This window comes from Acanthopagrus latus, chromosome 18 (assembly GCF_904848185.1).
Source record: "Acanthopagrus latus isolate v.2019 chromosome 18, fAcaLat1.1, whole genome shotgun sequence".
Lineage (NCBI taxonomy): Eukaryota > Metazoa > Chordata > Actinopteri > Spariformes > Sparidae > Acanthopagrus > Acanthopagrus latus.
Window position 1 is genome coordinate 26,574,579 of NC_051056.1, and position 24,102 is coordinate 26,598,680.

The window sequence follows — 24,102 nt, forward strand, 5'->3', positions numbered from 1 at the left end:
CATGGTGATTTTTATTGTCCCTGTAGGGGGCTTGTACTTCTTTTAAGCATGTGATTTAGGTTGACATTTTACACAGGACTGACCAAGCCCCCAATTTATATTCATTGTTAGGGAAAAGTTATGTTCCTGGAAATAGCTCCAGTCATACATTTCAGGAATAATTTTCTGAAGTCTCCTTAATTAGAAATCATTCAGTGCTCAGCACTATTGCCCAAATCACCTTGTAATTAAAATGCTAATTCAGTCGGGATGTAATTGTTGCAGAGAAACCTGGAATCCCCGAGATGACAGCAACAATACATTAGGAGCATCGTCCAATTGAAAAGTGACTGGCTCCAAAAATACAAGAGAAAATTGCATTTTTCATATACAAAGTGGGTCGTGCAGAAACAAACAGAGCATTGACTTAATTCCTAATACCCAATTACATTAAGCACTCAAATTCGACAGAGTGTGCATTATTTTTTAACTTCAGCCGATTAGTATCAGTCCTTCTCTTCCTGTTCTGCATCATTTGCATGTCCGCACTTGGCATGCACGCCGCCGCTCCACACAACTCTTCCCTCATTTAGAAACCCGGTGGCTATGTGCCCCTGAACAAGGCACTTAGCCCTCGAAAAAGCTCCTCCAGCTCCTCCACAAGTAGAAGACACTGGTGTACAGTCATAAACTGATACTAGAATATATGCAGCAGTGAGAATGTGAAGCGAGGAACTGGTAAGAAAGTTTCTAATTTGTGGTAAACTGAAACTACATTAAATCACCCTCAATTTCTATCTGAAAATGGTGGTAATGGTTTCAGGCATATATTCTTATAGTCATATCCTGCAGGGGTCCAATTAATAGAGAACATTAGTTTGAAGCTGCAGAGAATATACTGTAGATTAAGAGCAGTCGCACAATGTCACACATACCATGTATCAAGGGGCAAGAAATTCAGCCAGTGTAGTTGAAACTGAGCCCATAACACAACTCCACAGCGCTTCCCTTCTGGGGGTAGGAGTCCTTGTGGAAGTCACATCGGGTGAGTTCCTGCACCATCCCGGACCAGCATGACTCAAGTCTACCAGTGAGTGATACTTAACATATTCCTCTTCCTTTCTGAATTATATATAGCCATACTGCTCCAGACTCTGAGGGTAAGGCCGACTTCCTGGAATATTAAATACGTACTCAGAATTCCTTCACAGACTTTGTGTCGAAGCTGACTCTCTGCATCGCTTTAGATATCTTAGTAAACAGCATGTACTGCACCGAAGGCTGGAGGGAGATCAGCTATACCATGGAACGGGAAGATGACACGGAGGAATCAGTTTTTTTGATCAAGCTGCAATTAATTATCATGAGTGAAACCAAGTGAGTAGCAACGATGCCAAAAAAACAAACAACTGTTGTGAAGCTAAGGGGGTCCTTTCAAAGACTTGTTAAGTCTTTTCATCACTGTTGGATTTCAGCCCACTTGCCAATATAAAGTGTTAGTAGCTCCTGTTTCGAATTCGTATGAGTCATCTTCTACCTACCATATTGACATTTCTACAGAAAGTCTGCATTGCAGCATTTGTAAGTGTGGATATATTTAAGGAGGCCTCGGGACAACCTCCAGCCGTGTTTGTGTCAACAAATACTGGATATTTTCGACATCTCCAGCCATGTCTGTGTTGACCGGTACAGATATTTTAAACATCATATTTTCCTGACCCCAACCAGGTGGTTTTCGTGCCTTAATCTGACTAGAGCGTAAGCACAGTGTTGTGACAGGAGAAGAATACAAAACTGAACCCAAAGAAACTTGTAACTTATCCGTGGTTTTGCAGAAACTTACTTTTCTATTTATTTTGGATAACAAAAGATAAGATAACAGTCTCATTCTGTGTTTTAAGTACACATACGGAAAGTGAAGGCATTAGTTTTCAGTTGACCAGTTGACTGTTCCATGAATTCTGGATGCAATCATTGTTTTGTCAGTGGTTGTTTGTTACACGTTCCCAGGCCAGGTCATTGTGATGACAGAGACAGCACTACAACACTTGTCACATTCACCCATACGTTCATACACTGATGGCAGAGGCTGCCATGCAGGGTGCCAACTGCTCATCAGGTGCAATTAGGTCAGTATCTTGCTCAAGGATACTTCCGACATGCAGCGTGTGGAGCCAGGGATTCAAATCAGCAACCTCCCGATCACTAAACGACCCACTCTGCCTCCTGTGACTACAGCACCTGTGACCCCGAGTGATGTAGAGTCAGGCCCTGCTGTCAGTTTGAGACTAAATGCATTGCTTCGGCACTTTTCTGACCGCCAAGTCATGAGTAGCACTCACCAGGCTGTGAGGTGAAAGCTGTTGTTAAGTCTGTTGCTATGACTGCATGTGGAGCAGCGGCATGAAGTCTACAGAAGCAGACTGTGCTGTGGACCAGCGATGCCCTAGGTACCGTCAGTGCACACCCTCTGATAATGTGTCAGCTCAAGCGCCTAAGCACAGGAAGCACTCGGTACCTAGAAGTATGTAAAAGCAAATCTACAAGGATGTGCTGCTCTTGTGACCCCGTTCCCGAGGCAAATTAAGTGGCTGTCAGTCACACAGAAGGTAGCTGTCAACTCCACGAATGTCTTGAGTGCCCTGACGGAGAAGAGTGTCTCTGTCGGTTCCTGTGACTCACTTGCAGATTTGAATGCTGCCAAAATTGTTGGTTGCTAACACAGAAAAAGACATGGTCAGTTTGGAAAGATCCTGTCTGCTAAAGGATCGATTTTGACCTAGTCGAAAAGTAACTTGCCTATACGTCCAGCACAGACATGGCGACCTCTTGATGTCTCAAGTTGGGTAAATACATAAGTGGGACCATGTGCTCTTCTTAGGAATCAGCTCATGGCATCATTGTGGTTCAGCGATACTGCTCCCCGACATTCTGACATCATGTTTTTCCTGGAGCATTTACATTTATGTTGTTTGACCAGTCAAGCTGCTGTGATGTCGCAACTTTGTGACTTTAAATGATAACTAATGTTTCTCCAGGAACATCATTTCTACTGACAGAACAGCAACAAAGTTCATATCTGCAGAGAGCTCTCGTGGCTGAGTGGGTTACATAAGGAACTATCATCCAGGAGAAGAAGGTTTGGATCCTGCTCGTAAGATACATTAGTTCATTATTATTCTCCATTTTGTTTCAGTTTTTTTTGTCCCTGTTTGGCAAACAAAATACTTGGTCGGGTTTAAGCACAAAATTGCCCTGTCAGGTTTAGGAAATTATGATTTGGGTTCAAACCGAACCTTTCACAATAATAATCATGTATTAGAAAGGATTAGAAAGGATAACCCCCTACACCGAACATCCTCATCAGAAGAGAGTGGAGAGTCCGTCAACAACCCAACCGTGGGGTGCCGGGGTCGTGGCCTGACATTAACCTGTGAAGTTCTCTAAACATAAGTCTGATCCGAAGAGTTATGAACAATTACCAACTACCAACTGTCTAAGAGGGTGTCAATTGTAATGCAACACATTCAGCTGAGGACAGCTTGCATTGGGTCTGAGAGCCACGATCTTTTGGAAGACTACAAGGGAGGCAGTAAAAGGTTCAGCAAGGGCCAAATAATTCAGCCAGTTTTCTCCTGCTTCAGGCTTTACAGCGATAGCTGGGACTTTGGGTCATGTCCTCATCTCTGGATGTCCAAAATAATAGGCTTTGAGGTAAGTACACGAAATGTTGGAGGCCACAGTCCTGAGCAGAAGAATCCCAGGGGCTCTTTCCAACCATGAATGTTGTGTTAATTTATCTGCTACGTCAAGATCATACGAAGAGCAGCTGAAATATGCTCGTCTCATGAATAAGGAACTGAGCTTTGGGTTACAAGGTTACCAGCAAACATATCTTAGCCTAAATTCAATCAGGAAGACTATCTTAATGCTGCTCATCATTCACTTTTCTCTCTCCCCCTTCCATCATAATCCATCATTAATAGTTGTTTGGGTTTGGAAGGTTTCCCCTTCTCCTGTTTACCCTTTTAAAGATATTGTAGGACGCTGTTATTACAAACTCAACACCTTCCTAACAGCAATATCTCACAGTAACAGGCTTTTATCATGAAACATTTGCAGGAATGTTTTGTGGGTTACTCACTGACTTGCAAGTTTTTTTATTCAAGTGGCTACTTGAACTGTCTCTTCTTTCATTCTTTCAGTTTCACCCAGCTGAAGTCTTGTATCCATTTTTTTTGGATAACTTTAGAGTAAGAAAAGTTGAGTTTATTTTTGTGTGAGAAATAAAAAGATGAGGTGTCACAGTTGACGTGATGGACTACGCTGCTGCTGTCACTGAAAGGCTCTCATTGTGTCAACCATGACAGCACGGGGTGAAATTTGATGTTACAAATCCAATTCGATATTTAACTTCTTATTAAAAAACTTAAAATCTGTTCTCCTCGATGCGGCTGTTGGTTGTCATTACAGTGTAAATGGTCCCAACCCTCATTTACCACCAGCTCAGGTATGAGCTCACCAGAAACCCTCTTCATCCACCATCAAAACCACCACCAGTCTTTCGTCTCAATGAGGGGAATATCACGCAGAGCTTCATTATCCCCTTAAAATGACTCAGTTTTAGGGTCTAATCACCAGAGACTATTCACATTACTCATCTTTATTGTGCACATGTCAATAAATAACTTGCTGCAGGTTTTCATTTAAGGCAGGGGGGGAGAAACTAATCAAAACTACTTATACTTTTCTCCTCGTAAAACTCCATTTTAATCATATTTCTTAACAACTTTTCTATCAAAGCGGTTAACAGCTGGTTAATTTGTTCCCACTCCAGCAGGAATTTCCTCACGTTTCAAGCATTTCTTCATTAGTGTGCGACTGTGTGTAGCTTGAATAATTGCAGAACGCCACCCTCTGCCCACGTTGTGTCAAACTCGACAGATCAGGCACAATACCCTGGGCTATTTTTGGGATCTTCAGACGGAGTTACAGCGAACTCCACCTCTGTTTTCTCCGGCATGGAGAAGCAGCAGGCTGTTGGTTTTGACTGAGAGAGGAAGAGGGCAGCTCTGGGACAGGAAACACAAGCAGATTTCCCTGGTGGGAAGCCCTATTAGTCTGGCACAGATTTACAGAGGAAAAACACAATGGAGGCTGCTAACACACATCTGAACTCCCTGTCGGAGATTCCCAGGCCTACAGTAATAATCTCAGTATTTACAATTCACATCCAAGAACATTTTGCCTTTTGAAATCTGATTTCACTCCATATATATTTACTAAACATCTCATATTGTCAAAATACAGCCGGTGTCCCTCTGTTTCACTGAATAACATTTCCTCTTTTTCTTTTCCCCATGAGTGAATTAGTAAATACACACTCAGTAGTCGGATGTTGTGCCTGCAGCCCCTGTAATTTCATACACAGTAGCAGTTCAAAGTGCTTCACACAAAAATAAGAGAGAACCTAAAAATCAAAGCAGGGACAAAGTTTAGCAACAGTGACAACACCACAGCGCATCTGTTACAAGTACAAGTCGTGCGCCCAATTCAGATTCTCATATAACTTGATTATAATCATTGATGCATTAAGGTGCTCATGACTTCTAAAGCTGGGGCTCATTTTAATTACTTTACATACTGTTAGGTAGCTTAATCTAAAATTACATATCAGAATCTCTCAGTTGTATTATTAATAATCTGAATCTGCAAGTAAAGTTATCAGATCAATTTAGTGGAATCAAAAGTACGATATGTTGTTCCAAGATGTGGTGGGGAAGACGTGTGAAGAAGCAGAAAAAATAGAAATACTTCAGTAAAGTAGAAGTAGCCCAACACTGCACAGTACCTGAGTAAATGTATTTAGTTGCATTCTACCTTTTCCATGTTTTTGGGACATTTTTCCGACACTAAAACATTTGGCAGCTTTAACTGACCATTTACACACAGTGACGTTCTTCCTCATCGCATCGCTGACCAAACAAGCAATAACCAGAACCAACCACGAATACACAGGCAAATCTCAATAATGCCCCCATCAACTCTCCAGACCTCTCTTTTTCATATCATCACTGCCAGTTTCCTCCCACATTCACCACACTTCCTGCGTACATACAGTACAATTCTATGCCGGCCTATCTGCAAGGTCCAGTGGGACCGCCTGTGTGTCGTACACCAGTTGGTTTTCAGCAGATACCATTGCCCTGGCTATCTGATCTTACAGTGGGAGTGGAGCTCAGCTCCTATCTGCAGTCATTTACTGCTGCTCCATTTCAATTATACAGTGCTGATTGGCTTCGCTAGCATGCTGTGGTCCCAGAGGGTTCTTCCGGGCAAACAAAGCACGGTTACAGAATACTCTGACCCTGACATTCTCATAGAGCTAATTCTGACGAGGGAGAAAGTATGAGTCACTCTGAAAACATTATCATATCCATCACTTATTAATAGAGATAATGCAAGGAATGCCTCCCTATCTCCCTCAGTGTTAAGATATTGCACGTGTTTACAGAGGTAATCAACAAGGCGCCCAGTATAGCATCTCATTATGGTCAGCTGTTGGCTGCATTTTAATCTAAACTTGGTCAAGATCAAGGGAGACAAACAAAGAGAGAGGGAGGGAGAGAGAGAGGGACAGATTGAGACAAAGAGAGGGAATCAGACAGGCAGAGGGCCGTGATACAGTATGTGCAATTATCAGTGATCGCTGTCTCTGAGATCCTTTAATCAGGCCGGGGAAAGTGAACACTCTGGGATGGATCATGGATAACAATCTCCAGCAGAGTGTGGACACCGCCGAGCATGATTTTCTCATTTCCATGGGATACCGTATTAAGATGAAGTGCTTTCCAGAATTACTGACTAATTGTCTCGGTACAAGATGAAGACAAAACAATCTACGCTGATACGTGAAGAGGCATCTGAAGAAGTGCGGCTGAGGAGAGAACGGACCCTTCTGTCTGTTTGCGGCTTATATCAGCCTCCCTCAAGGGCGATACATAAGACCACACACCTGAGTTGCTGCATCTTAATTGCAGGTTCAGACTGTCAGCCAAGTACCCATATCTTATTTTATTTAATTAGGAATAATTGCATTGAGACACCATGTACCGTCGATTGTAATGTTTATCTATCTGGAGGGTGGTATTTTACAAGGAGCAACAAAGAAGAATAAATATGATACGAGCCGTGATGATCAGCACCATCTGCTGAAATACAGTCTGCGTGATCCATACAAACGCCCCGCCGGATGCCAAAGGATTAGTGGTTAGCCAACAGTGACATCTAGAGGCTGGATGTAAAACTGCACATGTCTTCACCTCAACACAATGCCCTTTGCCACACAGACAAACACATCTCAGGACAGTATGAAAGCTGAAAGGCAGGTAACAACAGAAAACAGGTACGTAAACCTCCTTTAAGAACACTTCAAACTGCAGCTCTGCAACACAGAGCCACTCGTGTTTAATTTTGCTTCTGGCTGCAGCTGTCCAATTAGTCATGCGCCGCTGCAATATGGTGATCAGTGGGAGCTCGGAGGCAAGACATAACAACACTGATGGCTCCATGAAGCATGGCGGACCAAATGACAGCGATTTACCATCAAATTGCATTGCTCTGCAAGGTCAACAGCTTTGTGGGGAGGGTTAGGGGTGAGTCGGGAAAATGTTAAAGCTGCCGTGCAATCGCACAAAGACAACGCAACAAAGTGAAGAAATATGGATGTGATTTGTCACGGCATAGCAACCAATTAAACAAATGTAGGTAAGAAAAATCTTCTCAGGAATAAATGAGGGCGATATGGACACATTCTATGAAGATAAAGACAATCCCCTTCGAATATGATACCGCTTTGCTGATACGCTGATGGTTTGTTATGATGCACCTTATTCACGTGGCGGCCATTTTCTCCAACGTCACGCTCAGGGTGGGAAACTTGAATGCTTGGATTATGTAATACTGCAGCGTTACAGGTTGCAAGTCATATAAACGTAGGTAATCTGGCAAATTGTTCTCATTTTACAGCTTTCCAGTTGATCCCCAACTAAAAAACGAGGGGGGATAGTAAAAATCTGGAGGCACGTTCAACCGTATTTCGAGGTAAAACAACATATTTGATTATTCGTCAGCTGATATTGGCGTTGAACAACATGTCAGCTAACATTTCCATTAACATCTGGTGTGTTTCACCTCCAGGTTCAGACAAATGTCTTCAAGATTACACCTTTCCTAATCATATCACATTCAACAGAATGCTAATGTTAGCCGTCGTCTAATGGAAGCTAATCGGTTATCAAACCTGTTTTACCGTGGAATATGCTCAGATGTCTCTCCCGATTAAACTACACATTGTCATTATACCGTTACTAATCAATCAGGAAGCAGTGAAATGATAACAATTTGTCAGATGTCCTACATTTAAAGGACTTTGCATTGCGAAACTCTTGAAGTAACGCATTTGAGTTTGCCCGAGCTTGATGTCAGAGGGAAATGGCCGCTGTGTGAATATGGTCTATTTGCAGTCTTTATGTAAAAAGGAGTGAACATGAGTCTTTAAAAATATTGTAACGGTGACAGGAAATTTAAAAAATCTGGATTCTATTATACAAAAAACATGACTTATTGACTTTAAATTTGGCATGTTCCGAGAGATAACTGACACAAGGACACATGATTAGAGCTTGCAAAATGTGTTTTCTCCAAAATCAAATGACTCAAATTCTAACCCGCTCGGTTGAGGTCGCAGCTTCCACTGAAAGTCTGAATCGTCTTATTTTGCAAATACGACCCATTTATCTGATTCCTTTCAGCAGCTGGGTCAAGGATGGTACTCAACATTTGTTATCATCCATTTGGCGCAGGTTTTGGCAAAAGGGAAGGGGGGGGGATGAAATTGGTGAATTGGGCTTCTAGTCGGTGGTCCCAGCAGGGAGAGTGCTGCTGTTTAAGGGGCACACAGAACCACCAAGCAACCTATTAGGATTAGACTGTTTGTGTCCGCTGTCAGCACTATCATACCTGAGCCAAAATGCATTCCTGAGTGTGCAAAGTAGAGGGTTCAGCAGTAGAAAGACCTTGCTTTTATGACTCACACTAGCTCCAGCGGCTGCCATCCAGGCCTCCCCGCACTCAAACTCACACCATCCTCTTCCCCTTTTATCTCCCCGCCACTGAAAAACCACTGTGTCCACCTCACTGCCATTCTCACTCCTCACCCCGTATAGCATTTTACAGCTTTGGGGAAGCAAGGGAGAGGTCCTCAGTGTGAAATGGATGTGCAATCACAGCCCTTTCCTTGAAGGTTATTACCTACACTTCTTGGCTTTTCTTCACGGCCACCATGAAGCCGATGGGGGGAAATGACAATGGTCAGGTTTGTTGAGTCGGAGCATTAAGCCACAAGCAGGAGAAATAGCTTTGACACTACAGGCTCTTCAAATCACCACACTGAGCCACCTAAATGCCACAGCAATAAGCAAAGAGACAGGCAGCATTTTTCATCACAGAAGGGGAGCTCGTTTCAGAGCGAAGGAGACCGGCGCATCTTGTTTGGCACTTTTCTCAGAGCGGGAGATGTGAAGTGTTGTCAAGGAACAGCCTCACAGCGGTGGGACAAAGCTTTCATTAAGGCTTAAATTGAAGGACATCACTACAACGCGACACGTCTGGGGAGCTTTTTAGTTCAGGTAAAGCAGCGGCGAAAAACAAATGGGCCAATTGGAAGCTCATTACAGCGTCAAAACATACAGTGTATTAGGTAGCCCATGGTGGAGGAAACAAAAAAATCAAAAAAAAAAAAAAAAAAAAAAAGAACCTCTGGTTTATTATCCAATTTCTGTGACACAAACATTTGGATGAGGAGCGTGATTAAATTCAAAAAGCCAACTCCTCTCGTTTTCAGTTTTCAACCACTGGGACACTTCATCTGAACGCTCGCCCGCCTGATTCTGTTAGTTAAGAGAAGAAAAGAAAACAGGAGAGTCAAGCCGGCTTCAGTCGCCAGAAAAAAGATGTCGGCTTTGTAAATGTATGCAAAACATGGATACTGTAAATGTGAAAGAAAGATACACATCTTATCAACATTTCAACAATACACTTCATGTGTGTTAAATGTCCAGAGATGGCGTGACGCAAAATCTGATATCAGCATGCTGGTGTTGCTCATAGAACATCATAGTTTAAAAAAGACCTTTAAACATTGTGAAAGGTTTTAAAGATGTTATATTAAAGATTTTTATTTAAAATGTTAAATCATTAACAGAATAGAAAGAATACAGAATATAAAGAAACAACATGTATTGTGTTGTAGGGACATATATTATTGTATTAAAGCCAGCCCCAAGCCATTTTGTACTTCAAGAGGTGATGATCAAGATTTTGATACTGAGCAGCAACAAGATCCTCTCTGGTTGAGGCTCCCAGTCCAGATAATACGACCACTAGCTACAGTCAACTGAGCTTATTATCAAAAACAGCAGCTAGCTGTGTGTTAGCAGCAGTTAGCAGCAGTTGTTAAGAGTGTGAATTCGACTCCTTTGAATTCTTACATATAGTCCTTTTAACCAAAACCTTGTTTGCTAAGTATTTTTGTTGCCTGATCCAAATTAAAAGCAACATAAATCTGAAAAGAAACCATAAAAAATGCACCTGAAGTGAACAGTAAAATAATATCCTCTGATGAAGAAACACAACCTGGTCGTTCTCCTGGGTGAGAGTCCTCCAGCCATAAAGATAAAACAACTTGCTCGAAGACTGGACTTTCTCTCTTTATTAGAAATAATGGTCACTGGAACAACATTAACTATTATGTTCTTGGAACAACACCGACCCAACGGTGTCAGACAGACGAGCCCAGTGAGACGGCTGCCACGCAAGAGACCGATGTTTGAGACGGTACTTCAGCATTTGTAGGAGCTAATCCACTGAATATTTTCACCCACGTCGAGACATTTTCCACCCATATTTGTGGCAACGAAACAGATGATTGTCAGATGATTGTTAGCCTGCAACAGAGTATTTCTACCATTTACTGCCACATAAGCTAAAACATGGTCATTTCTCGCCCTAACCAAGTGTTTTTTTGCATATTCCTATCAGACTAATAGCTCAGCAGTGTCACACAATGAAATTGTAAATGTAACCTAAAGAAACGTACGGCTGCAACATGAAAGAATATCGAATTTCAACAAAAGTGGGTATTGCAGTACATTGCCAACATTTATTCTGGCAGCTGACTTGCTCATGCAGGTGACACCTGCCTCAGGCTTCTGTACCTGTCAATGTTTCAGAACAAAGGCGCACCAAGCCTTTATTTTCCACTCACAGTACATAAGTGTGTATCAGGAATTAGTCATCTAAAGCCTCCCTGAGTTATCCACAAGCTCCGAAGTCAGTGAGTGTTGCACCGTATCTGATACACAACGTGTCATACTGAGGCTATTGTTATTCTCCACGAAGGCTCCAGAACAAGCACAGCTCAAACTTCCCAAAAACACTGAACCTGTTTTTTTTTTTTTTTCTCTTTCTACCCTCCCAGGTTTGTCTCGCTATCTCATGAATCATTAAATGCCAGAATCAAAGCGACGGAGGCACCAGTCCTGAACTGATGAACGTCATCTCGCATCAAATGAAACGGATAGCGTAAATTGCAGGGTTGGGAAAAACTGTGGCTCAACATGATGTTACTCCAGCAGGCACGCCCTCTTTTTTTTTTCTTATAGATAGAAGAGAGCGCTGGAAATCTGCACACAGCTTCTTTGTTGAATAATTGATAAAGGAGGTGAAGCTATAAACACAGATTTACAGAAGTTACAGCACACAGTATACAAAAAAATAACTTTCCTGGAATGTTAAAAATAGGGTCTGAACTCATTTACCGCCTGTGTTTTTTCCTCTCTGTCCTGCTGTCGTGGAAAATGAACAATTGTCCTGCTGTTGTTTTTCATGCCGACTTTGGAGACGAGCCTGTAGAACAGTACGTTGTTAATGTTAACTTACTACAAGGAACTTAAGTAATGGTTAATATTTAGGCACTTGTAATTAGTGTTATAGTAGTTAGTAGTAGTTAGTTTATAGGTAATTAGGCCCTTAAATGTCCTAATAAGATGCTAATTAACAAAATTACATATTATGTAATTTCTAAACCTTTTGCTGAGCTTTTAATTTGTTGCTTTATATAAGACTAATATAAGACATATGTAGATATGCATTTAGTAACATTTCACAAGTCCATTTAGGGGGTAATAAATCCTTTATTGTGAATTATTAAGCACTTTCTTGTGGTTAAGACATGCAACTCCACACTGGAATTGAACCTACAGCGATGGTTCAGAATTCATACATGGAACTATGATATTTTTAACAATTAAAATAAATTCATACGTCTTTTACTGAAGTTCTATAAACTGTGATATACAAGTGCTTATATATTATGATATAACAATAATTGTGTTCATGATGTTTTTATTATTGCTTATGTAGTCTCATTAATGTCCTGAAATAATACAACACATATAAAGAGAATATGTTAAACTATTTTTTCGGGAGTGCTGCAAAGTGATTATCGTATTACAGTTATTTATCTTGCCTGGCCATGTACAACCTGCAAACAGCTGTTTTTATTTGATATCATATTAAAAAAAAAAAAAAGGTGGTGCCTGTACTACTTCTGTCCACAGGGGGCGCCAGAATCAACAAAAAAATGAAGGCTCCTTGTAGCTCCTTTAAAATCTACATAGCTCAAAGGTAAATTAGTTTGGGCGTTTTGTTTGTTTTCAAATGCGAAACCAACTCAGCTGTGTCTAAATAAACTGGATATTAAAGAGTATGATCTGTCTGCTGGATCTGAATTTTTATTGTCAGCAAAAACAACAACGTTTCCCAGAAAATTTAGCAAAATAATAATTAAAAAAAAAAACATATAGAGGAATATGTCATTTGCAAAATATAGAATCCTGAGACAGAAAATCCCATGCTTTTTGTGGACATACAATGTAAACTCTGACTGGAGATAATAGATTATTACTGGCAGCACTGTCTGCTGAGTCCATCTCCACAGCTCCTCTCTCTCTCTCCGGCCACTTGGCGCCGAGTTATTAAGCCCCGACAGCTCCCTTTGATCAGAAAACTTATTATGAGGCATCATGTTTTCATTATCATGAAGATGACATCTTGATCACACTGTGATTTATTCTGCCTCGTTCAATTCGCTGAAGAAGTCTGGAGGAATGGATGGAAACCCGACACGCACGCGCGCGCACACACACACACACACACACACACACACACACACATATCCACTTTGGGGACAGAATCCATTATAACCTACCTGTCAGCCTTTCAGTTCACTCCTGATGGTTTCACCCACCAACCTCATTTACTGAAAAAGATGAAATTTGCTGCAACACAATAACCCCGGCAATTAATTCAATGTTTTAATAGCTCGCTTCTTTTGCACGCATCCCTGAAATACATTATTTACCAGGCTCAGTTCTCGCCCCACCCGATGAAGAGCTTTGTGGTGCAACCGTTGTATCTTGAGGGAATAATTAAAAATTTTTTGTAAACACTCTTATTTGCTTTTCTTGCTGAGAGCTACGTGAAAGAAGATGCTACCACTCCCATATCTGTGCGAACACGAGGCTACAGCGAGCAGCGGGTTACCATATCTGAGCAGAAAGACCGGGAACCAGGCGAAACAGCTAACCCGACTCGACAAAATCTGCCTCGAGGCACCTCTAAAGCTCACAAATGAACATTTTTTATGTTTTGTTGCCTCCATACAATCACTAAAATTCAAAAATGACAAGTTGTGGCTTCACACACTGTAGAAAAAAATCAGTTTATGCACTTATATTCAAATTATCCATAAAAATACAAGTATTACTAGTACTTTGCAAGTATTATTATTCTAAAAATGTTACTTTCAGGTTTAATTTTACCATTATATTTATTGAATTAGGTCAAAAATACTTGCAGTTAACATTAAAAGGAGTTCTGGCTCTGCAGTTACATTTACAAGTATTGTGTAGTCTAATTATTGATTAAATATAAAAGGTTTCTCACATTAAACTTTAAGATTAAACCGGATGTATGACAGCACCGTCCTACAACTGTAGGCCTGATTATTTGTATTGTGACAGCGTTCGACCGTATTGTCAGACGATGACGTTGCTCTTATGTCTAGATATCCTTACTGAAATACTACAAGGCTGGAAACTAAAATATGGTGCTTAACAGTTATTATATAATTATGGAAAATGACTGTTTGGTTATTTTAAGCAGATTTTTTGGCGCTCCCCGCTGCAAGAATGGGAGGTCCGGGGGGTTCGATTACAAGTCTACAGGATGCAGTAGGTGTCTAATAAAAACCCACAAAGTTGCAGAGAGCAACAGTAAAATACCGGTTGCACTTGATAGACCTCAGATACGAAAACATAGCAATGAAAGAAAGTCCTGGATATGAATTCAAAGAACACACTGGTGTAACTCCTAACAAACCCCTTCATATACCGACAGCATGAAGGAAATACAGAACAAATGAGCAACGGTTGTAACTCTGCACTTAATGAAAACGACCCTGTGACAAACATGCCAAAACAACAACAACAACAACAAAAATTCAACTAGAAAGCATCATCCATTCACAGTCCTTCATAAGAAACATCATTCCTCCAGATGCTGCATGTCTGCAGGCTCAGAGTTCTCGGTAAAGTTCACGCAGGCGTTTGGCAGCAACACAAACATCAGCAGCCGTCGTCGGGCAGAATTAAGAAAACTTTGGTTTTTGTGCCGCGCACCCTTGAAAAACTCCGAGACATTTGCGGAGCTGTTAACTTTTGATCCTTTGAAACGCCTGCGACATAAAGGACGCATTTTGTTTTCTCGCCGCGCGGAGTTGTTAAGAGGGAAGTTCATCAAATTGCTGTTAGGCATAAGGAAGGACGAACCCAGTGTTTGGCATTCACTCGCTCCTGCTACTGTAGATGATTTTCTTTCAAACTAACAGCTCTATTTAGCCGGCTAGGCATAAATGGACCCCTTAAAAACGGCATACTTTAGGGGAGTGAGTCACTGAAGGTCAGCGAAGAAGCACTCAAGAGGGAGGAGAGGCGACGCTTATTTCTTTTATCACAATGCCATCCTGTGGCAGATCCGTGTCATGTCTCACCTCTTGCTCTTCAGTGCATCAGCCTACTTTCCTGCCATTGTTCAGCATGAGGACTCAGATAGAATGCATGGATATGATATTTCAAACCAGACAGCAAAATGTGAGGGATGGGTTGTTTTTTTTTTAAAGCCACTTTAAATGGTCATTCCGGTCAGATTATTCAACCTGAGCAAAGTGGTACAATGTTCGCTGTGGCTCTGAGGTCTGAGAAAATAAAATAAAACATTATCTCAGTATCAGAGAGCAGTTATTTACAACAGGAAGCCAGACACAATCTCAGGTGTTAAGATCCAAGACATGGGCTTTTACTAGGCGAAGAGAGTCTGATGAAAGATGGTATCAAGTTGCATTATGGGAAAAAGTAGTGTTTTTCGGAGCTTGACTGCTAGGGAGTAAAAGTCAGGATGTGTCTCTGCTGTGTGTTCTTTATCCGTTTGAACGTGCACTATGATACTGCTGGAAGAAGCTCCTAAAGGAGCAATTTGTAAGAAAACATTCAAAGATAATCTACTAAAGTTAGCATGCTAACCAGCTAGCCCCCAGCCCAACACCACTTTGTGCCGCAGGAGCCGGTAGTCTGATTCTCACCTGTAGTGTCAGCTGGCAGAGGAAAAAGCAGCAAATTTGCCACAAGAAACTTAGAAATAAACCCTCAACCTTAAATTCTCAGAAGATGTGAAAGTATTTCCTCTCGACATGCCGTTTTTCAATTGCTGCTGATGCCCGACTGTGCCTCCGTCCTCTGCTGCTTCACCTTTCTTCCCGTCCTCGCAGTCTCAGTCCTGATCACCTCCTCCGTACTCCATCCCCTGTCTTCAGTCCTGCATTTGTTGGTCTCAGATTCTTGTGTTCAGTCCCAGTCTGGTGTTCACCGGGCGGCCGGTTGACTGAGGTTGCTGTGTGACCAGACTCCGGTCAGCGAGGGGCCACTTAGCTTCATGGCTACCTGAGCTACTTGCTAACAGCAGGTATATTGAGAAGCAGTAGGTGGTTTTGCTGCCCCCTGTAGGGTTGGAGCTATTTTGGAATTTTTTTCTTACATATTACACCTTTAATTGGATAAATAAGTACATCACTCTAAAACAGGTGACATTCACTATACTGTATCGTTACATACTTGGCTAGGATGAGCAGGTAAATAGAGAAATGGGTGGATGGACACTGACTTGTGACTAGTTCTCCATAAATAAAGCATTTGTGATGGAGTTTCCTGAAAATAATTCAAGTGAAACATTTTTTCTGAAAGCCCCGAAGAACTTGTGCCGTTGCACATTCAAATGAACTTTTAATTGAACTCTTAATCTCCTCTTTCTCAGTAGCAGGAGTGCAGAAAAGAAAAGAAGGGCTTCAAGCTCGCACTTTACTTTGCCCTTGATCTGTTAAACCTTGTCGTTATTACGACTATAATGCATTTACTGAACTGCTGGCAGAAGGCGAGGAGAATGTTAATGTAACATTTCACCGCTCCGTATTCGACTAAAAATTTTGAGCCTGGTGATTAATGAGTTGGAAAATCATTAGAACGTAAACAGTGGCAGTTGGTACACAGTCCTCAGGGGGCTGACAGCGTGACAAATATGACTAATTAACCCGCTGAACTGACCCACGACTCGCTCAACTGCGTGACTTAAACGAGAGCGCACCAATCAAAAACACAACTAGCCCGCCGCCTTCTCGGTCATTGTAATGTCACGAGCTAGATTATGAGATGAAGAAAGCAACTGAGCAAAATAATGGGATGTAAAACTTTACACAAGTCATTTCAGTCTAAATATGTCTTAGAATTTTTGTTTGTGATTTATTTGCATTTGTTTTTACTGTCTGATATGTTGAGTGTGCTCTTAATAAAGTCATTTATAATTGAGTCAAAAAGAAGCCTTTTCAAAAGAGGATATAAAAAATCAACATTGCAGTCTGTGTCAAAAAATAGCCAACATGTTTAATTTATTGTTCATTTTTTGTAAAAACAAAAAGGATTAAGGTTACTGCACTAGAATAGATAGAAAGATAGAAACCGACCTATATGCAGTTCATGGGACTGATGCCAATAACGATATCAGGGAGTCAAAAAATGTAGATGACGATACATAAGCCAATAGACGCATATGTTTTTGCACTGGTGCCTCAAATATGGTTATCAAACACTATTGTGACAGAATAAAAAACCTGGTTTTGTCCCCAGATCTTCAGATACTGATGCTTTGGGTCAAAGTGTCAGAACTGTGTCAGTATCTGAGGATGAGACCCAGCAATTATCTGTCTCTCTATGGGATTTTACATTTCGCTCTTTTAAAAACAAGCAATTAAAATAATATTAAAGGAGTTTAAAATCCAGGTTCACTTGTGGAGGAGAAATTAAGGTGAAAGAGGAGTTTTACTAGGAAAGTACTTTTTTAGTTACAGCGGCTCTGACAGAGAATAACTGCGAGTCTGTTCTCGAGGCTTTAGCTGGAAGGTCATTTTAGCTCTGGGGCAGAAAAAGCGAGACTAAGTACAGCGATGACCATGATGCTGCAGGGTTGGAGGTCGCTAGACTCTGTAAGACGACCTGTGCAAGCCAGATTTGCCCGACAGTTTGGGGTTTAAAGCTTGTAGCCTTGTGCAGCATCAAAGGTGGTGAATATAATACGAGCCGCTACAGGTGCAGGAGGAGAAAAATGCCTCAATGGACCGCTGACAACCTGAAATAGAACTCATCATGGCAGGTTTTCTATCAGGGACACTACACAGTCACTTACTAACAAAGATCGACGGATCATCGTTTCAAAAATAGCCGCTCAGTCGACATCATGACAGCAAGAAGGAAATAAATCATTACACTGACTGTCACGATGTTGGGATTCAGTTTTTATTGTTTTTCTGTTTTATTTTGAAAGGTTTATCCTCACGCTTTCAGGTTGTGTTACTTCCTGTCCTGATTGTCCTGATTAGTTTCACCTGTACCTGATGAGCCTCCTGTGTATTTAAACCGTGTGTTTCCCCTTTCTGTCTGCTGTTGCCTCTGTGTTTTTTTGCATTTTTTCTACGTCCTTGTTTCTTGATCGCTTCCCTTCTTCCTGTTTTCTGAGTTTCTGTTTTTGAATCAGCTTTCCATCTAAGCATTTTGGTCCTTTTTTCGTTACCTTTACTGTGATGTATGTTGGTGTGTAATGAATCTACAAGCAGTATTGGTGCTCTCCCTGCACACTTTTAATACTGACACGGTCATGAAAAAGATTCAACAACTTATTTTGAATTAGAAAATAAAACAGTCAGTCAACACAACAGTTCTTGACAAGATCACTGTAATATAATTATGGCCATAGATGAGAGATTAATATGTTTAAATTATGACAGTGAGGCGACGCTGCCTGCACTGTGGTTTGAATCTTTGTGAGAAACTGTATTTTCCTTCCTTACCACATGGTGGCAGGACAGACCTGTAAAAGTCTGTACTGAGCCAGTCTGGTCCAAAAACAAGCACAGTCTCACTCAAAGACACATGATATAATAAACTATTGTGGGTTTTTTTTGTTTTGTTTTGTGTTATTACATGTCAGAGAGGGCCTTCAGGTGACGGCTGAGGAAGCTGCAGAGTTTAAAGGGCTTGTTGTGGTAGTACTCCTCTCTCTGAGACACACAATGACTTCCTCTATAAAACCATGAAGAAATCCTCCACATGGCGCTCAGCAAAACCTCGGCTGGTGAGAAAACAACACAACACCTGGAGAGTCCATAATTAGAGAGTTGTACATGAGAGGAATACATGCACAGTGACACCTTTGATGCCACAGTAAAGGAGGATACAGACGAGAAAATAAACAGGGTACAGAATCAAAAAGAACTGGAAGAACATATAAGACAAACCTGACGTGTTTGTTGTGCTTTACAACACAAAATTCCTGTTGACCCTCATGATGGTGATGACTCATTCACGATGTCATCCGGAGGCAGCCCGCTGTCATCAAAGTTGACGTAATGTTTCACAATAAAGTGGTCAACAGCACTTTGGAAAGAGCGAGAAGAAAGTTTTGCATCGCTTGAACAGGCAGGAACTTTTGCCCGTCGAATAATCAGCTGTTCGATGTGACTACGGATGTATGCATGGAGCTGTCTGAACCCGCTGTGGTAAGTGGTGTGTAATGAGTAGATGCTGCATCCTTGGCAGATAATCCGCCCGTGTTTTCCCCCTCAACTGTTAAATGGGCTTTTGGAGGTAGGACGACAGCGCCGACTGTCACGCGCCAAGCTGCGAGGCGTACATCTGTGCCCGCGGTTAATGCATTCAGGGCCGGGAGTGGGGTCCCTCCACCTGTGAAATCATGGCTACAAACAGCTGATGAAAATCCTTTTTTTTTTACTGCCCTCCTGCCTGCTCAATCAGTCTGCGGAGGAATAAAATGGTGATGGCCCACGAAACACCTGTGGAGAGGCTGCAAAAGGGACTCGTTCACTCAGACACACACACACATATTCACACACACGGTAGCACATTTATACAATCCCACTATGGCAACATGGGAGCCCTGTGTGACTGACACGCTGTTGGTCTTGTCGCTGTCTTTGCCCACGCTGTGCAGTGAGTGAGAGGAAAGGAATTATGACCAAGACATTCAGTTGGACCGCTCTCGGCCGTTTGCATGCATGCATGTGTTTTCTGCGTATGCATGTACATGAGTGCATGGCCACAGTACAGTCATCTGCTCTCTGCATGTGTCTCTCTTTTGCTCGTGCAGGCTTCTCCTTCCTCTCTTTCTGAGGGTCTGAGAGAAAAAAAAAAAGAAAAGCATTAGAGGAGGCTGTCAAATTAGAATTAGGGCTGCCCTACTTATTCGCTGAAAAAGGTCCCATGCGCCTTGCTTCTGGATGGAGAGGCACTCTTTGACACGTCTCTTTCCCCTTATCTTCACAGCACATTTCCGCAGAACTGTAGCATCTTTATTGCGGATAACCTTGTGAAAAATCACCTCAGCTGCGCCACCGATTCATCGATCAGTGATATCAGTCAAGGTTACACAGAGAGAAAAGCTGAATCAATGAGGCCTTGCTTTAAAGTGAAACTGATGAATATAAGATGGCAACAAATCAACAGATCAAATAGTAATTTGTTTTAATCAACGATGCTGACACATTAAATTCTCCATATTTATACATAGAGCTATCATAAATCTGGAAATACATCAATATAATGAACCTGTTATGATTCCCCCCCCCCCAAAAAAAAGTCGAGTATGCTCCAACTACACCATTCAAAACTTCCACAAACACATTTTTTTATATGGTAGTTCTGAGAGAAACAAGCAAGTTGCTTCTTATAAAAGGGCACACACACACACACACACACACACACACACACACACACACACACACACACACACACACACACACACACACACACACACACACACACACACAAACACACAGTAGGGAAGTGTGATAATGAGTATACGTAACTAAAAATGCTTTAATTAATAAAATACAAACAGTAGGTTCAAGAAATCTGAGACCAACAGTCCAACACCTCCACCCTGCAACCGCCCTGCAACCCAGTCACCAGAATAAATGTTAGCTGAGTATGTTTCTGCAAAACTACTGATAAGTTAAAAACTTCAGGTTGAATTCTCTCTCATCACAATGTTGTGCTAATGCTCCAGTTGGGTTTATGCATAAAACCCACCTGGTTAGGGTCAGAATGAAAAACATGGTTTGGCTTTAGAAAAAAATAATTTAAAAAATCTGCTCTTGTCGCCACGGTAACGGATGGAGATGGTCTGACTTCCATCCAGAAAATAGACGGTTTTGTTCGTCATGAAAACATCTGGAACAGCGTCTCCTTAAACATATGCGTACACATATCCGCTGCAAACGCCAGCGCAACAATTCGAGTGAGAGGCCGGTTCATTGGAAAATAGGATCTGCCATGTCTCCCTCCCGCTTCAATACACCAGTGTCGGGATGGTCCAAACCCAATGACCCATGCACACCTCAACAACACCTCAAAGTGATTCCCACGATGCCACAGAAGCGATCCCACAAATACCCAATGGGATCATCCAGCAGCTCCATCCAGTCCCCAGACAGCTCCTGCAAAGCTCCTTTGCAAAAAGAAAAAAAAAAAAAAAACACCCTGCCATGAATCACCAAACTTAATCCTGCACTTATGAAGTACACTAGTTACACTTCTCGGAGCTGTTGACCGCTAAATGACTCCACTGGAGCTACTGGAGTTTAGGTGTTTGTTTTTTTTTCACGGTCACTTGGTTTTGGAAAAAAAAGGGAAGTCTCAGATTAGCCCCATTTTCTGTCTCAAGGCAAAAGTTCACAAACAACCACACAAGTTTGCTTTTTTAAAATTTTTTTATTTTAGCACCGGCTGCCCCATTTTCATAAACAGTTGCATAATCAAGGCTTTGGGGAGAAAACAAAACAGAGATAAAAATCAAAATCATTCCTCTCTCTCTCTAAAACAAAAACAAAGAACCACAGCTTAAAGAAAACTGACCTAAATATACAGACTTGGAACAACAAGCGAGCAGGGAAGCCTACTCATTACAGTGTGAACAAGGCAGCAGCTAGTTATACCACCATTAGCTGCACTGGAGACACACTGGCTAATCCTTCCCATAGCATTCCTGATAAACTGCTGGAAGGCAGCTTACTCTGCACAATTTAATTTCCCCACTCGGCCATCTGAAGCTTCACACCAGGCATCGTACAATGACACCCACCAGTTCCCGAGACACTGGAACGCTGTCGCATTGCCCACCATCACGTGAACTTTAGTGTTCAACACTGCTCAGCAAAACATATTGTGTGTATCTTAAGGCCTCACGATCATGTTGAATACTTAAAACATCTTCTATTTAAGTGTAAAACCCCCAGCTACAGGGGGCAGCTGCAATGTGCAGTGTCTGTCTCCTGCTCCCCTAGAAGTCAAAAACCCTCAATAGCAGAATAACCTTAATATTTGAACTCCAAGGTGAATACTATATTGAGTTAAGCTGAGAAGACATCATCCTTCTGATGGAGAAGGAAACACAGAAACATATGAGGCAAATAAGCAAGCTGGAAAAATACGAGGCCCCCTCGGGATTATCAGGCAGAAATCCTTGATTGAAGAAAACATGTGGAAACAGACAATTTGAAGGGAAGTCACACACCTCCTGTACCTCGCTTTGTGTTGTTCCACTGAGCCCGTGGGCAAACTTTGTGACGACGGGGGGGATAAATGAAGAAGAGATGCACGGCACAAATGGACTGGCTCCACTGGTTTGGAGAGGTGCAGGTGACTTGTTATCTCTGTATCCCCGTCGTCCGCTCCAAGGATTTCTTGTTGTGTAATAAAGACAGATGCCAACTGTGTGGTTTTTTTTTATGTGTGTGTGGGTGTGTGTGTGTTCATACGTGTGTGCATTCAGTTGGGGGGGGATGGTCATCCTCATTTTTCTCTCTTCTTTTCCCCTCCCTCCGCTATCTTATCTCTAAAACCTCTTTGACTGTGTCCTGCTGGATTCCCTGACCAAGCACACAACACAGAGCCCAGCGATATCGCAACCCGGCCAGAGAAATATGAAAATATCCAAAAAGCTGAAGGGAAGTAATGTGTGAGGAAAAAGCCGGGAGAGAAGAGGAGGGGTGGGGAGGAGAAAGAATGAGAAGATAAGAATGAAAAGATAGAGAAGACAAGAAAGAGGAGAGGTGCATAAAACACCACGGGGTCCATTTGGTGAATGACCTCGGCCACAAAACCAACGACCTTCAGTGAGTTAAAATTATCTCACTCTTTTTTGCCCTTTCACGCCCCCGAGGCCGGAGCGGATGGACAATTTCACGGGGCTGAAAAGAAGATGTGAAATGCTCCAAGATTACAAATGCCTTGAGTTAAATTCCTTCTTTGGTAGCTGTCGGGTTACAGTGCTGCGCTACATTTTCTACTGGAATCACTTTTACACTCTGTAGTTTTCTCAGTCCAACATCCAGAATACATTTTTGGCACTTTGTGTTTCTGCAAATCACAGATACGTTCAGTTGTTTATGTGCCGTACACCCCCATAATAACAATTCAACAATGTGCCAGCGTATCATTAAATGATTTAAATACCCATTTGTTACACATTTGAATCTATCCCTCATTTGTACATGTCTCTTTACACATTGCAATTAAATTTTAGGGCATTTATCAGAGGCTTTTTGTCCAAGGTGACTTATTCATACATACATTCATACACTGATGGCGGTGGCTGCCATGCAAGGTGCCGACCAGCACATCAGGAGCAGTTTGGGGTTCAGTATCTTGCCCAAGGACACTTCAACATGCAGACCAGGGGAATCGAATCAGTTGGAAAACAGTCAGTTCAGCTGGAAATGTTCTGGATGTCTCCTTAAAATATTCAGAGGTGTCATGCTTACGCCTGCAGACATCGACATATTCCTCATCGAAGTCATCCAGTAGCTTCAATATATAAAAATCTTGAAACGCAGTCTTGAGCTGTGGTCACTTTTAGCAAGTCATTGGACATTTTCCAGGCGTGACTGTGACGAGAGAACCAGCTCACCCAAAACACTAATACCTGATCATTTCGCTCTCTGTAGACCGAACACTGTCGATAAGGAAAGGAAGGTTTCTTGGCTAGGAATAAAGTTGCAGCGTTGCACGTCTGACATGAGTTGACTTAAATATCAGGAGGTAGTCTGGATGATGGACGGAGCCAGAGACCGCTGTTTGAGATGGTGTTTCAACATTTGTTTGCCATTTGTAGAACCAAAACGTCATCAAACGTGGTGTTTGTGCCTGAAGCTAACTAGACCACATGCAGCGTTGCCTAAACTTAAAACTGAACTTAAAGAAACATAAAGGCGTCTTCAACATATCCACTGTTTGCAGAGATGTACATTATCACTGCTTCAGTGCTCAAACAGCTTCAGGCTACTTCTCATTAAGCACCAAAAATTGAATCTAATGAATTTATCAT